At 40.4% G+C, this 14,351-nt stretch overlaps 1 protein-coding gene across 1 annotated transcript in view; it reads right to left on the reverse strand.

Annotated features, from left to right (window-relative positions):
* Positions 1–12,206: 12,206 nt before the first annotated feature.
* LOC138627091 (protein phosphatase 1 regulatory subunit 3A-like) overlaps positions 12,207–14,351 on the reverse strand; it is a 26,676-nt gene continuing 24,531 nt past the window's right edge. Inside the window, exon 6 of the mRNA XM_069709172.1 lies at positions 12,207–14,351. This exon is cut by the window's right edge and continues 2,688 nt beyond it. The gene's annotated coding sequence lies outside the window, so the exon portion shown is untranslated.

Raw genomic sequence — 14,351 nt, forward strand, 5'->3', positions numbered from 1 at the left:
TGGATGGATAGATAGATAGATAGATAGATAGATAGATAGATAGATAGATAGATAGATAGATAGATAGATAGATAGATAGATAGATAGATAGATAGATAGATAGATAGATAGATAGATAGATAGATAGATAGATAGATAGATAGATAGATAGATAGATAGATAGATAGATAGATAGATAGATAGATACTTTATTAATCCCCAAGGGGAAAATAATAAAATAACAGTAAAAAATATTAAATATAAAAATGCACAGTATATACAATAAAATAGAATAAAATAAAATAGAATAGAATAATTACATTAAAACTAACTAAACATTAACACGTATTGTTTCTTGAACATATATATTTTACAAGAGTGCATTGAATAGTGAATAGGCCATAATAATAAATAGCCCTGTTAGGAATCATATTCCGGGTTCCAACAGTATTAATATTATCCTGTCCTCACTGCTCAGTGCAGACCTTACTCTTTCCGTTTGTTTGCTGTCTTTGGTTGCTCCCTTTTCATTTTGGTTTTCAACCATGTGAAAGGGAGGACAAAAATAGTTGCAGTGACAAAAGAAATGACTAAGTTGAATGTCATAGCAGTGCAATGGAATTATTATTAATCACACAGTGGAAAAGAGAAATAACATCAACGTAAATAGACACTGTCACATTTTACTATGATTCTAAAACATGTTTAAATATTGGCCCATGTTGGAAACCGCCTGCTGTTGCCAAACACCTTATGCATTACTTTATTCAATTATTCCACTCCTTGTTTTTGTTTTTTTCCCTTACAACCTGTTTTAGTGATTGCACCTGTGTCACATACCATGACTCTAGCTGGACCCTCTTGCTGCCTCTGCTCTCATGCGGTGTAGTAGTGTAGAATACCCGCATTCGGATCTTACTTGATTTAACGTACACAAGTAATGGCAACAAAATATACTTAAAGTCTCAAAAGTTAAAATACTCATGATACAAAATGACCCAATTTAGGCCTTTGAGTACTGCTTCATTGACATGTACATGTGAGCAGCATTTTTATTTCGCCATGGTAGAGCACATTTTTACATACGATAATGTTGAATTTTCAAATCTAATCGTAACAGTGCACATATAACAAGCTGATCATATATTGTACGTATAAAATGTTGATCTTACAAATGACTAATAACTAAAATGGTGAAATAATGCAGTGGAGAAAAAAGTAGAATATTTCGCTGTGAAGTCGAGTGGATGTATGAAGTAGCTGAAAATGGAACTACTCATCAGGTAAATTGCAAATAGCCTACTTTTTGAAGTCCTTAGTACAGTACTTCAGTAAATGTATGTAACCCACATTAGTTTTACCAGCAACTAAAGGGTTAACTCCAACATGCAATACCGACGTTCACCAGAGGGGCGCTGTGGTGCACGTCGGGAGATCAAAGCCTTCTCCCGGTAGACGACCCTTTATGCCTCGAATGAAACAGCAGCGTCATGAGCGACACCATGAAGAATCTCATTGGGTTGATTTTTGCTCACTGCTTTTGAGGATCTTTATTTATTTGATCGTTAACCAGACCGACTCCGAAGGAAAAAAGTTTCTTTAAGTCTTGAGAAGAATCTCCGGTGAGTGACGAATGCGTTGCTAAGAGTTCGCCGTTGCTGTAGAGCTACAAAGAAGGACAGTTATTTAGTTGGGCTAAAGATACCGATCAGGAGAGAACAGAAAAAAAAACCAGTCGGAGATAAATATTAAATTGTTGATGAATATTATTTTATGTGGTTGATATCTGTGATTGTGAAGTTACATGTGACCGATGGGGCTAGTTAAGCGCTAGCTAAGCGCTGAGGGGTTAATGCGTCGGGACCTGTTGAACCGAGCGGGAACGATGACGTCATGTTCTTGTTTTAGCGCCAGAAGTTAACGGTCAGATTGAGAACAGCTGTTGAGTGTGTTGCTTAGTAACGGTGGACGTTTAAATAATGTCTGTTAGGTATAAGTGATATATGTCATTGAGACATGAGTACATGTGTGTGTGAAATATGTTGGTATGTTAATATTGACCATAGTGAATGTTGTGTGTATATATATATATATGTGTGTGTGTATACTATTTTACTGGTCATTTACTGTTACACCAACAATAGAGTTTAGAAATTATAGTACTGACATCGTATTCAATTCTGCTGTATGCAGATTTTTTTTTTTTTTGTATGGATCTGTGATGGAGACAGCGATCCCCAGAAACCTCCACAGAGCGCTGGAGCTGAGTGACCCTGTGACCCCTGATCATCTTCTCCGTGGGTGAAGCTGCATTTGGTCTTCTTGGATTCTCCTGCCGGAGCACCGACGAGCAAGAAGATTCAGATAAGAGTTCGGCTGAGAGCCTCCAGACTTAAACTACCCGGGTAGTAGACTGAAAGACAATAGACTGAAACTGACTGACTGTGAGAGAAATACCGGTATTGGGGTTATTATTTGAATTTGTTATTTTTCTTTTATGTTGTTCCCTTGATTTTCTGTGTTAATAACTATAATAAATTGCAGTTCAGTTCCTTGTTTTAAACTGCAAACATTTGCCGTGTTTCATTCACTCCCAGAGCGACCTAAAGACAGTCCTAAACTAAAACACAGGAAATCTACTGTGTAACATAGATACTACATGTAGGATACTCGAGTGTCTATGTAGGCTATGCAATTGTGCGTGTTTGTGTTGCAGTATTTTCACAACAGACTTTGCAAAGGGCATGGCCACTGTCCTGGTGACTACATGTAAATGCAAACTTTTCAGTCCAACTCCGCTTTTTTTTCCCCGCTCGTCCCTTCCCTAGCATTTTGACACCAGCTAAGTTAACTAACTCAGTCAGCATTCACCTGGCCTGCCTGCGCACAGAGCAGCTGCTCACGCGCTCTTCACGTCTGGTTGCCGGGTTGCGATGACGTATGGGTTGGAATTGTTTCGTGCGCAGATCGCGCGTGTAGCTTGTGTTTCGTCACTATCTGCCAATTTAGGTAATGTCACACCAACGCACAAAACTTACGGATCACTGTATGACGATTATCCGTGGTAAAGTTTCCCGGGATACACAACGATGGCCTGGAAATACGAGATTCCATTATTCCTTTATTCCACTCCTTGGGTGTTTTCCCCTTTAACCTGTTTTAGCGATTGCCCCTGTATCACTCTGTGGTTCTAGCTGGACCCTCTTACCGCCTCTTCTCTCATGCATCATGTCAAACCGCAGCCATAAACAACCTATTAAGTGACCTATTTATCTGGGCCAATTCTGCTGGTTCACTCACCCCAATTACTTTGCTGGTGGAATATCTATTTTGGACCGCTTCACATTCCCTTACGCTTAAATCAATATTTGTGCAGAACCAGAAAGCCGTTCCATGTGCAAGCACTCTCGGCAGCACCTCTCACGGCAACTTAAAACATGTTAGATAACAAGGGCTTTGTGAGATGAGCACATAGCAGTGCATTTGCTATTGTTAAAGGGGAAGGAAGAGGAATTCATGTTACTTCTTTTTTAGAGGTAGTTGTTTTTGCGTTGCTGTTTAATGAGGCGTGGTGGGAAGATGTATTGTAATGGCTGGCAGACAGAGCAGAACCTTGTCTGTAACTGTCCTCATCTGGTCATAAGAATATGCACTGTTTTGAGTGCAGCCTCCCAGGCGGAAGAATGCTTCAGGACGTCAGTTCCATTTACTTATGAAGTTGTACCAGTGCATTTTCTGCAATTGAGCCGTCAGCGGCTGTCAGTCAGGGGAAATTAATGAGTGTGCTGATTGCACTGCTGGTAATTACAGAGTGCAGCTGGAGCAGTGCTGTGTCAAGCCTGGGAGGTATTTTAAGCTTACGCCTGTCCTTTCTCCCAACAGCCAGGTCAAGTAATGTTCTGCAGAGGAACAGCAAAGGGCTCTTAAGTGACCACAGGCGATTTCTGTAACTAACAAGAGTGCGTAGTGGTGGCCGTTGCCAGTGTGTCTGTCCTTGTCCTTCAGAAAGATATTGAACCCTTACCTGATTGCCCACGACTATAATCTTTAGTTAAATGCTCATAATGATGCATAGCTAATAATGGTGTGATAATGTTATTGTGCAGTTTATTGATCCCTGAAGGTGAAGCTCTTTTTCTATCCTCTCTGCTCAGGAAATTCAGAGCACAGGGTCAGTTGTGCTGAATGTCATGTTCAGCAGGGTGGATGTTGGAATGGAAGGATTTGAGCAAAAGAGCCGTTAACGGTGAAGAAGACATATGTTGGTGGCTGCTCTGTACATTGAATACTTTGAGAAGCTTTGCACTGTATGTTAAAAATATTACAGCACGGAGGGTTCAATTTCCACAGAGCACATTTGGATACATATTATATTGTTGTCACATATTAGTAATATGTATTTTGTGTGTTTTGTGATTGATCACAGATTGTCCTTTCACAATTATTGTATAATTGCTGGATTGCAATTATTTGAGCTCACCGCAGTTATTTTGCGTAATGCATTCGTTTGGATAAAAACAAAAACAGCAATATCATATTTCCACATTGATTTCCTCCATTTGAGGTTTTACTGGTGATCTTTTTTTAAATGATCTTATCTCATTGCACTTCCTTCTTCTGCAGCTTAATACCACACGAGTGGAGAATTTGCCAGTAGGGCCAAGATCCCAAATTGGTAGGTGGTACGTACCATTTCCTCGTGGTATAGCACTTCGACTTTTGGTACGCCCCGCCTTCTCCAAGGTGCCATATACCGATTTCTGCTGGTATACCAACTCCTCCAGGGGTATTGTACTTATCCCTGGAGGCATGCTGCTCCTTTACCACTGGTACAAACTGTCTGCTCGCGATATTCACCACATTAAAGTGGTTGGACGTACCATAGACATTCATGCAGGGCTGTTCAGTCTATTGCTACGCCATGTTAGATTTGCCCCGCCCCACTAATGCGTATGCAAATGTGATGCAAGTAGCCGAGGGTTACACCAAGTACTGCCGTAAATGTGTTTTTTTTCTGTCATCATCTTCAAGTCTATGGTCTTTATTATGTTAGCGCAGCAGAGCGATGTAAATAAAGGGATGTACATGTTTTTCTCGCCTCTTCTGTAACTTGGATGTGTGCAATGATTTTCAAATGACAGGTGTCGTTGTTGATTTTCTTTGAACAGACTGGTCACAGATGAGGTTGGAGTCGAAGATCAATTCATCAGAATTCTTTATTGGACATGAATCAAGGGAAGAAATGCACAGTTTGCTGGACTGTCAACTCTCTGAGGAAAACGTAAAGCCTTTATACCCTCCCGTTACATAGAACAGGGCTGGGACATACATGGGTGTCGGCTATATGTCCATACATGGATATTAGCCAGCTTATACATAGGTCTGAAACTGGAGGTCAGCTATATGTTCTTCCAGGAAGAAGTGCAGAGCACAGGCATGCCAGACATAAGTCCATAAATGGAGATGGTCACAATATAGGCATGCAGGACAAAGGTCCCTATATAGATAAGAGCAGACCACACGGGGTTAACCAGATACATATGTTCAACCAGAGTGTGTCCGGTCACACAGAGTTCATCTGTGACTAACAGTGTGTGTGTAATCTTACAACAAAGTGGAAATATATACCAATAAGTTGTGTTGAGACTGCTCATAAGCTGCTATAATATTACGTACAATGTTATCAATCCTAACATGTATATACAGGAGATATTAAAATATCTCCACACAGGAAAGTAGTTTCATATTCTGATTGTGACTCTGAAAACATGCCGATGTGTCCACACGTGATATTAGAGCTGGTCTTGGATAACGCAGTTAACGTTAGCCTCGCCACCGTAAACAGTCTGACTGATCGATAACAGAGTCACCAATAGGAAAATAGTTGCATTGTTTTTGACACGTTGGTTTCGTCAAATGAACACGATCACACATAATTTTAAATCTTACTCCGTGTTGCTCAACATTAACCAAGTACGTGTATGGCAGAATATCTATTATTATCCATAATCATTAAGTAACCGGATGCTATCAAGCATAAGGCATTTACTAGTGGCATAGATATTACTGATGTAGTGTTTTATCACTATTTCATTGGTTTATAGCAAGAATATAGAGTTTATATCATATACGGCAGCATTTTTACCAGATCAAGACATGTACCTACTTTTAGCCAATAAAATTTTAACTATAAAATAAAATACTGGCTTAAATAGCCCAGAATAGACAATTATATCGTTAATTGCAATTATTTGGATGAGAATTAATCATCAGCTAAAATTTCATGATTTTGACAGCACTAACAACATTCATTTCTAAAACGAAGCTTCCTAGTTTGCTAAACAGTGGAGATCTACATGCATATCTTCAATCTGCAATTTACTGAAGAGCTGTGTGTGCAATCTTCCCAGATTGTCAGTGGACATTATTTTAAAAAGAGGCAATGTCACAGACTTCATGCAGCAGTCTACAAAGCTGTGTAGTAAATGACTCTGCCACTAAGCCTCCGCTGCCGCTTTTAACAAGGTTTTCTAACATAGAAAGGCAAAAAGGGGACAATGTTAACTGTCCTCTGTATTTATTAGTCAACACGCATAGATTTGACACAGTCTGGACACATATTATACACATCCAGTGTCCTAAAGCCTGTGAAGCTGTAATTGCTACCTTAAAGGCTTTTACAAATTATGGGTCTGAATACTTTTGTAAATGAGGAAATTGATACATTTGCAACAATTTCTAAAGGGAGGCTTTCATGTTGTTAATATTAAGTGTGAATTAGTGGGGGGAAATGCCCATTTAATCAGCTCTACAACAAAATAAAGTGGGCAAATAGTTCAAAGGTCTAATACTGTCTGAAGTGACTCGACAGTAAATACCTACCTAATTATATGAAGTACTGGACACACTTTCCTTCCCTGACAGCTTACCCATTTCTTACCTCGTTTGTAAAGGAACAGTTTCCCATTGTGGGAAATACACTTATTTGCTTTCTTGTTTAGTTTTAGATGAGATTGCCAGACTACGTCCTGGAGACTTTTTATCTTCTCATTGAACTCTTTGCAAAATAAATAAATAAATAAATATGTGTACTTTCCCTGAGTTCACTTTCCAGAACTCTCCTGACATTAATACTTTTAGTGGCCTGGGTTGAATGCATCAATCAATAATGCTGCAATTTTTGTGTTTGGCCCAACTTTATCATATAAATCATTTGTTTTAAATGCCACACTGCTACACAAGCCAACCCAGTCTCCTAGAAATTACATTTATGCAACTTTTACTGATTCTGAAAAAATGTCAAACTGGATTCCATTTCCTTATCGATTAACATGTGGACATGTTAAAGAATTGAACATGTTGATACTGATCTATCAGTAAAATGTTCACAATCATGTTTTTGATGTCCACCCAAATATTGGATCTTGTAATTTTTAAGTTTTTGGATTATGTTGAGGTGCTGCCAGCACTTGGTTAAGTTTAGGCAAAGCTAAAAAGTCCACAGTGACTTGATACAGTGTAGTATTTATAAAACCATGATCCTTCAATGGCCTTAACAAAAGGTGCCTCTGCTGCCTAAATCTAACCAAAGACAGCAGTCCGGATGCGATCCCAGGCACTCTGGTATTTCAATTGTGCCCCTTGTACACCCTTGTACACTGTCCGACTTTCACATACTTCAGTGCAGCTCATAAATGTTGCACTTCATTCATTTAAAAACATGTTGGGAAATCAATTTGGTAATATGTTATTTCCAGGAGATGGGGTTACACAGGCTTTCTCGAGGAAGTGCTCACATGTCATAATTGATGACTCCAGATCCCTGCTTTTCCCCCAGCAAACATCTATTTGTGCTCATAAACACAACATCATGTCAGTGAGAGGGCATGTTTTGACCCAATGCAATCCAACCAATCTGACTCAGAGAAGGTATATCAAGTATTAGTGGGAAAGGAACCAAGCCCCTTTTCAGAAAAACTCATTTATCTTCATGCTTAGAACTTCGTGTCTCCTTTTAGAATGTATTACAGAGGAATGAATCCCTCCATTCCAATTGTTAGTCGGTACATTATTTGTGTCCATTTCTTTGGAAAGCTTCTGCTTCTTTAATTTCAACATTTTCAATTCAGTACTCGAGGTGGTTGACAGAGCAGCACAATCATCTGTCCCATTATTCAAACCAAAACAACAACAACAGCAACGCAGATTTAGTGCTGGGCTGTTCTGTTTTTAGATTCCTATACAAAATTAAAATTCATATGCCACCATGCCGGTGCTGCATTTTAACAATTGCTTTAACTATATATTGGATAGCAAACTCATAGAACTGAAATTATAGCGGTTACCGCCATATCGTTGTGTTGAGCCCCAGATTGCTGTGTTGAGCTTATTAATAAGGGACCACTATTGACTACATAGCCTTCTGACCAACAGCTGTAAGACAACAGTTAGTAGACCACAACTAACTTTTGGTCAAGCTCCAGATAGTCGAAAAAGACGTGTTCAGAGCAATGATTAAAACCCTGGATTCAACATATATCTTCTGTAGTAAGCAAATAGCCGCTGTGCTCCTTTTTCCTGCATCAGACATTGTACATATGAAGACAAGAATCGTGACCCGCTTATGCCAAAAGAGGGAGTATACCCTCTGTTAGGTGTACTTCAAGGCAAGGCACATACGGTGCTGCAACGAAAAAGGCTTGACATGATGATGTTAAAATGTAAGGCTACTATAGTCTAAATATTAGTGAGTAAGCCACTATAACTGTATATAAAGGCCCTGTCACAAAAAAAAAAAAAAAAAAAAAAAAGATATGCCGCGAAACCGACAAAATCTTAAACAGTATCGTGATACAAATTTTTGGTCATACTGCCCAGTACTACACAGAATGTCATGAGATTTTACAAGTTGACTAATCCATTACAGGCAAAGATGCATTCATCGAAACAATTTCACATCTGCATTATCAGGGTTGAGTCTTTCCTTTAAAATGGCACTAACTGTACAACAGGTATAAAGTGGAGAAATGGCTGCATTAGTAGCATATATTTTGTATATCTTCTGGTAATTTTACTGTGGTGACTCAGTTGTTCATGTATGTCACAGTTCTCAAATCCCTAGTTACTCTATTATCAAGACTTAGTAAACATTATAAAGAAATAAGTAACATTTTGTAAAGCGGCTCAGGGCTTTTTGTTGTTTGTTGGCTTATAATAACTATAAAACATAATAACTTGTTTTATATCTAATTGTAATTGTTTTTTATCAAAGGAAAATATATTTCATATGAGGGGACTGACCACAGCTTAGTAAATTTAGAGAATGTTGGTTCAAATAACAGAAATCTAATTCGTTTTTTTTTTAAACAATTTTAATTAACCATATCATTGTCATCTAACCAAGATAAGCAATATTGTTTTTGAGCATATCGCACACGCGGACATCCTTGCTCATTTTCTAGATTCCAAACAAAAGAACTCAACAAGACAAGGATATGATCCCTCACAGACGTTCCACTCTTGAACACTACAATGCCGGCTATTCGCTTCCCTGCCCCAAACTGTGATTGTCCAGTTGTAGCATAGCAACTGCAACCAGGCACGGCAGGACTTTGCTTGGATCTCTCCAAATGTTGAAGTGGTGTGCATGGGGCTGTAATGGGAGTGACACTGATTCCACACAGAAGGAAAGCATTGAAGCATCAGTTCCACAACGCCATGTGTGTTTGCACAGGAGGTTTTCAGGAACAGCATTGAGCTGTAGGTGTTTTTGAAAGGACTCCGAGCCCAGTACACAATCACTGTAGTGAAGTGCTTAAAATGCAGGAAAATAGACCAGTATAGTATGATAGTAAAAAAATACACTTCGGTTCACATCGACAGACTGATAGTGCAACTAAAACCTGACCAGTTAAGCCCCATGTACTGCAACTGGATTCATTTAAGTATGAGTATGTTTTGAATTACAATTAAGTAAAAGATCAAATATAAAACCGTTACAAAAATAAATGTTGATTTGAATAGCCTTGGAAAGCGTCACTAATCACTACAACATTCGGTACTATCCATAATTTGGTCCAAAAATTTTCTAATATTCCATTTTGTAATGACAAAATAATGTGTGTCTGAGGATTTTCCCTCCTGCAAGGAACCCGATTTCCTCCAATAATATTGGCACTGGTCATCAAAAATGTTTTAAAATGAAGGGAAAATAAACGGACTGATTTCATGCCAGAGTTAGAAACCAAACATTATTGCCTTTCTTGGAGACAGAGCCAATGGCTCAGGGTCATTGCTTCAGTTCAGCTTAAATCGCCGTGTTACATAATTCCCTCTCTATCCCCGGCTGCACATTAGACAGACCAGGGTCACTCAGCTGTCTGTGTCTGCATGTTGTGTTGCTCTCATGTGCGCGCTAGTGTGCTTCTATGGGTATGTGCTCATGCTTGCGTGTCCAACAAGGCTACAAGGTTCCCTAAAACGGTGCAAGGAACACAAGGAGAGAAGCAATGTCAGGGATTTAATGATATAAACCCTGCAACCTCCTCATAACACCAGGGGAGATGTTTTTAGACTCTCGTCTAAGAAAACGTAAAAATGAAGCCACACTATTCTTTTTCCCACTTTCCTTTGTTAATTAATTTTCCCCTGCTGCTGCTGCCGTGCCTTCATTTGTATGGTATTGCCACCTCTGCCTGGAAGATATATTAACAATGTGAAGAAATAATAGCTCATATTTTGCTTTGTCTGGTTTGTTTGTAAGCGCGTTTGCTCCAGTCTATAAAAACATGATTTTGCACACAAGGCTTACATAGATTTTTGCCGAGTCCTGGCATTGATTGGAAATACAATTTGCCAACCTCTGAAATCCTTCAGGCCAATTTCCATATACTTCTCGCTCAAATAACAAACAATGCAAACGAGGGAGTGGAGAGGAGAATAATATATTCTAACGATGTCGAGCAGGAGAGAACAGTTTGTGGACAAAAATGACGTCTATTGCATTAACCTCCTCTTAAATTAAGGTCCCTGGCAAAGCTGCCGTAGTGTCGCTTGTACAGTTTTATGTCTGCACATCTGCGATGAAAAGAATGTTATTTGTCTGCAGTGACTTTTAAATCAAATAATACAGAGCTGCTGAGATTTTTAAATTGGATCGCTATGATTAGAATTGAGAGTGTACCTTTATTAAACATCGCCGAGCTTCGGTGAGTTATGCAGGCAAACGCAGATAAGTCATTATACAGCCTGAATGCCTGCAGTCGTTTGATGGCAAGTGTTTGTGTTCTTTAAAACGGCAATGCATTCGCCGAGAGGCGTTCTCCTTCCAAGAGTCATCCATTTTACACAGAACAATAACACTGTCATGCGTTTTCATTTTTCTCACATGTCCGGGCAGTGCTCGCGTGCCGGGCAAAACCGAACACAGGGAACGTTCGTAGCCAACAGCTGCTGACCCTCCATCTGACCTGGGAGACTGGTGGGAACCTCTGGCACTTGGCCGAGTCAGCACATGCTCGCACAAACATACAGACATCCACGGTTTGCACTGTTTTTCTGTACGGGGAGAGATATCAGCCTGACTGAACGTTATTGAGACCCAGAGGACTACATGCACTCAGGCATGCGCACACACACACACACACACACACACACACACACACACACACACACACACACACACACACACACACACACACACACACACACACACACACACACACACACAGAGGAAGCTAGCTGAGTAGGACGCAACCTTGAAAAAAGCTCTGGTCTCTGGGGAATTTCCCTGAATGGCCTGTTTGCAAGAGCAGAACAATTGCTCATTCACTCCATCTTTTCATCCCTCCTTCCATCTATCCTGGGAAAAAGAAAAAAAGTGAAACCTGTATTCAGAAGGAGTGACTTCAGCTGTGAGATTTTTTTTTTTTTTTCCAGGGACACCTTACTGGGACACTGGAACATATCATATTTGATAAACACAGAAGTCAGGAGGGAAATGAGCAACAATTATATTGCCGGGTTTGAACACACGATAAACTAGACGCGCTCGTGTCCCGACCAAACAAAAGGACGTTGCTATTGCAATGACAAGGACATGATCCTTTACAAGCTTCCCAGTCATTAACAGTGCCACTTAACCCCTGCGCCAAACAGCCCCCCCACCCCCTCCACGCTCCCCTCCCCTCCACCAACCATAGCATAGCAACCGTAACTAGGCACGGCAGATCTTTGCTTTGAATTTCTCCACATGCTGAAGTGGAGTGCACGGGGCTGTAATAATTATGTTGCCATGTCTCGTCTACAAAGGAGGCATTCGGTCATAGTATTGAGCTGCAGGACACCCACGTTTTTGAAGTGCTCAAACAACCAATGAACAATCACTGCACGACAGCAGTTTGAAGCTTGAAAGTACACTCGGGGTCGTGTTTAAGGGCGTTCAGCATGAGTAACACACGACCTGTGAAGTGGCCGGCGTAGAAAGTTGGATTTGAGTAAAATAGAAGCATTAAATACTGCAATTGCCAGAGTTTAGAAGTGGGTGGCCTTTTAAACTACCTTTTCAAACCAGAACGATCCACTCTGAGCTTAGCTGCAAATGTTTGCATGTCTTTACCGGACAAGGGTCCCTACCGGAGTTATTCCCATTTCACAGGGTCCCATGTTTCCCAGATTTATACTGTATGTCACATAATGGGAACATGAAAAAGGGATGTGACCGATCTGATGATATAAGGCCTCACAGAAAGGTATGTTTGGGGATTTGTCTGGTTTGATTGACAGGCCTGGGGTGCAGTCAGGTTTTCCATACAGGCAGGCGGGCGTACTGTCCGCAGGTTCTCAGTCAGATTCAGATCCACCTGTCGCTCATCCCCAGTTTGTTCAAATATGGTCACTTCTGTCTCCAAAAAAAACGTAGTTAGCCAACCCCTAAAATGAATCACCTGTAAACATGAAAAAAAAGTCTGCTGCATGCGTCGTGTAAAACTACTTAAATAGTTCTACATCAGCATTAGCTTATGCCAGCCAGCTACAGTCAACACAATATGCTAGCAACAGTCATTATTGAATGACAAAATCAGCCCTGAGAAACGTGCCATTGTTTTACTGGCTTTACAGCATGGCTGCAACTTTCTGTTTTATTAACTGGCCAGAAGAGAAACTGTGAGGAGGATTTATGACACCTGCATTACTTTGGATGATGCAGACGCCCACCGGCATCGACATCATCACTCCATTCACATTCCTAAGCTCCTTTGTGAAAGGTTCATCTCAAAAAGGCCCCGTAAGGTTATCTCCAGCAAGGTACAATCCCAGCCATAATGAGGCTCAAGCACTGAGCAGCATAATAAGGGGTGGAATACTAAGCTGTGCCCTCAGTTGGCAGTAAATCAGCTTGTAGTCCAACATTGGCCATGTTAATTGATGTCTCGCTTAAGAAGCTGCTTTGACAGTCCTCGTATCATGCAGTCAGAAAAGGGGGAGATCATATCTAGGTGCTGATACGAGATTTGATAGGTCAAATGTTTTCTGTGATTCCAAATCACCACATACTACATCCTGTCTATGGTTAGATTTTAAAGTAATGAAGGGTCCTATTGTAGATTTGCCTCTTCTAGCTTTTGTGTTTCCTGCATGATTTACCTCTTCTCCACTGTCATGTCAATGCATTCATTCATGCTTCAGTTAAATTGGATCACAACACAGGCCCTTACTCAAGCTGTGATATCTTCATCTTACGCTCTCTACTCTTTCTCCCCTCTCTGTTGCAGACCAGGTTCTGTCCTTGGCTCAACCTGCCCCCAAAACGAGTATACATTTGCATGCATTAGCGCTCTCCTGTGGCTTGCCTGCTACCCACTGTGCCGTCGAGTCTGATTAATGATCTGAGTGTGCCACTTCTCACAGCAGCCGAGCAGGCCGCCTGCCTGCGCTCACATCAAACATCCAAATGCGGGGGGAAAAAAATGTAGAATTTAATTTGCCACAACAACAAAAAAAAATCACAACATTTAATATTTTTATATCCTTACATGCATGCACATCTCATGCACGACGGATAATGCACGCACCGTTCTGTATGTCATGCAGGTACATACTGTGCACGAGGTTGCATATTGCAACCCTGTACTTTCCCTATGATTAATAAGAGAGACGAATGGATAAACACTTTCTGAATGAACACACACCCTCCCCTGCAGAGAGAGCTCCGTCAGGCCATTACATTTTAAATATGATCGCATACATTGTTCAAACATACTTTGGCTCAGTAGACATGAACCCATGCTACACAGCAGCTCATCTCAACATCACAAATACAGCTATAAGGGCGTGTACAACTTGGAATATTCCCTGTCTGAAACCACATTTTC

This window comes from Brachyistius frenatus, unplaced genomic scaffold, assembly GCF_029030835.1.
Source record: "Brachyistius frenatus isolate BFR_SWC_R1_liver_20210118 unplaced genomic scaffold, ASM2903083v1 Contig_81, whole genome shotgun sequence".
NCBI classification, from domain to species: Eukaryota; Metazoa; Chordata; class Actinopteri; family Embiotocidae; genus Brachyistius; species Brachyistius frenatus.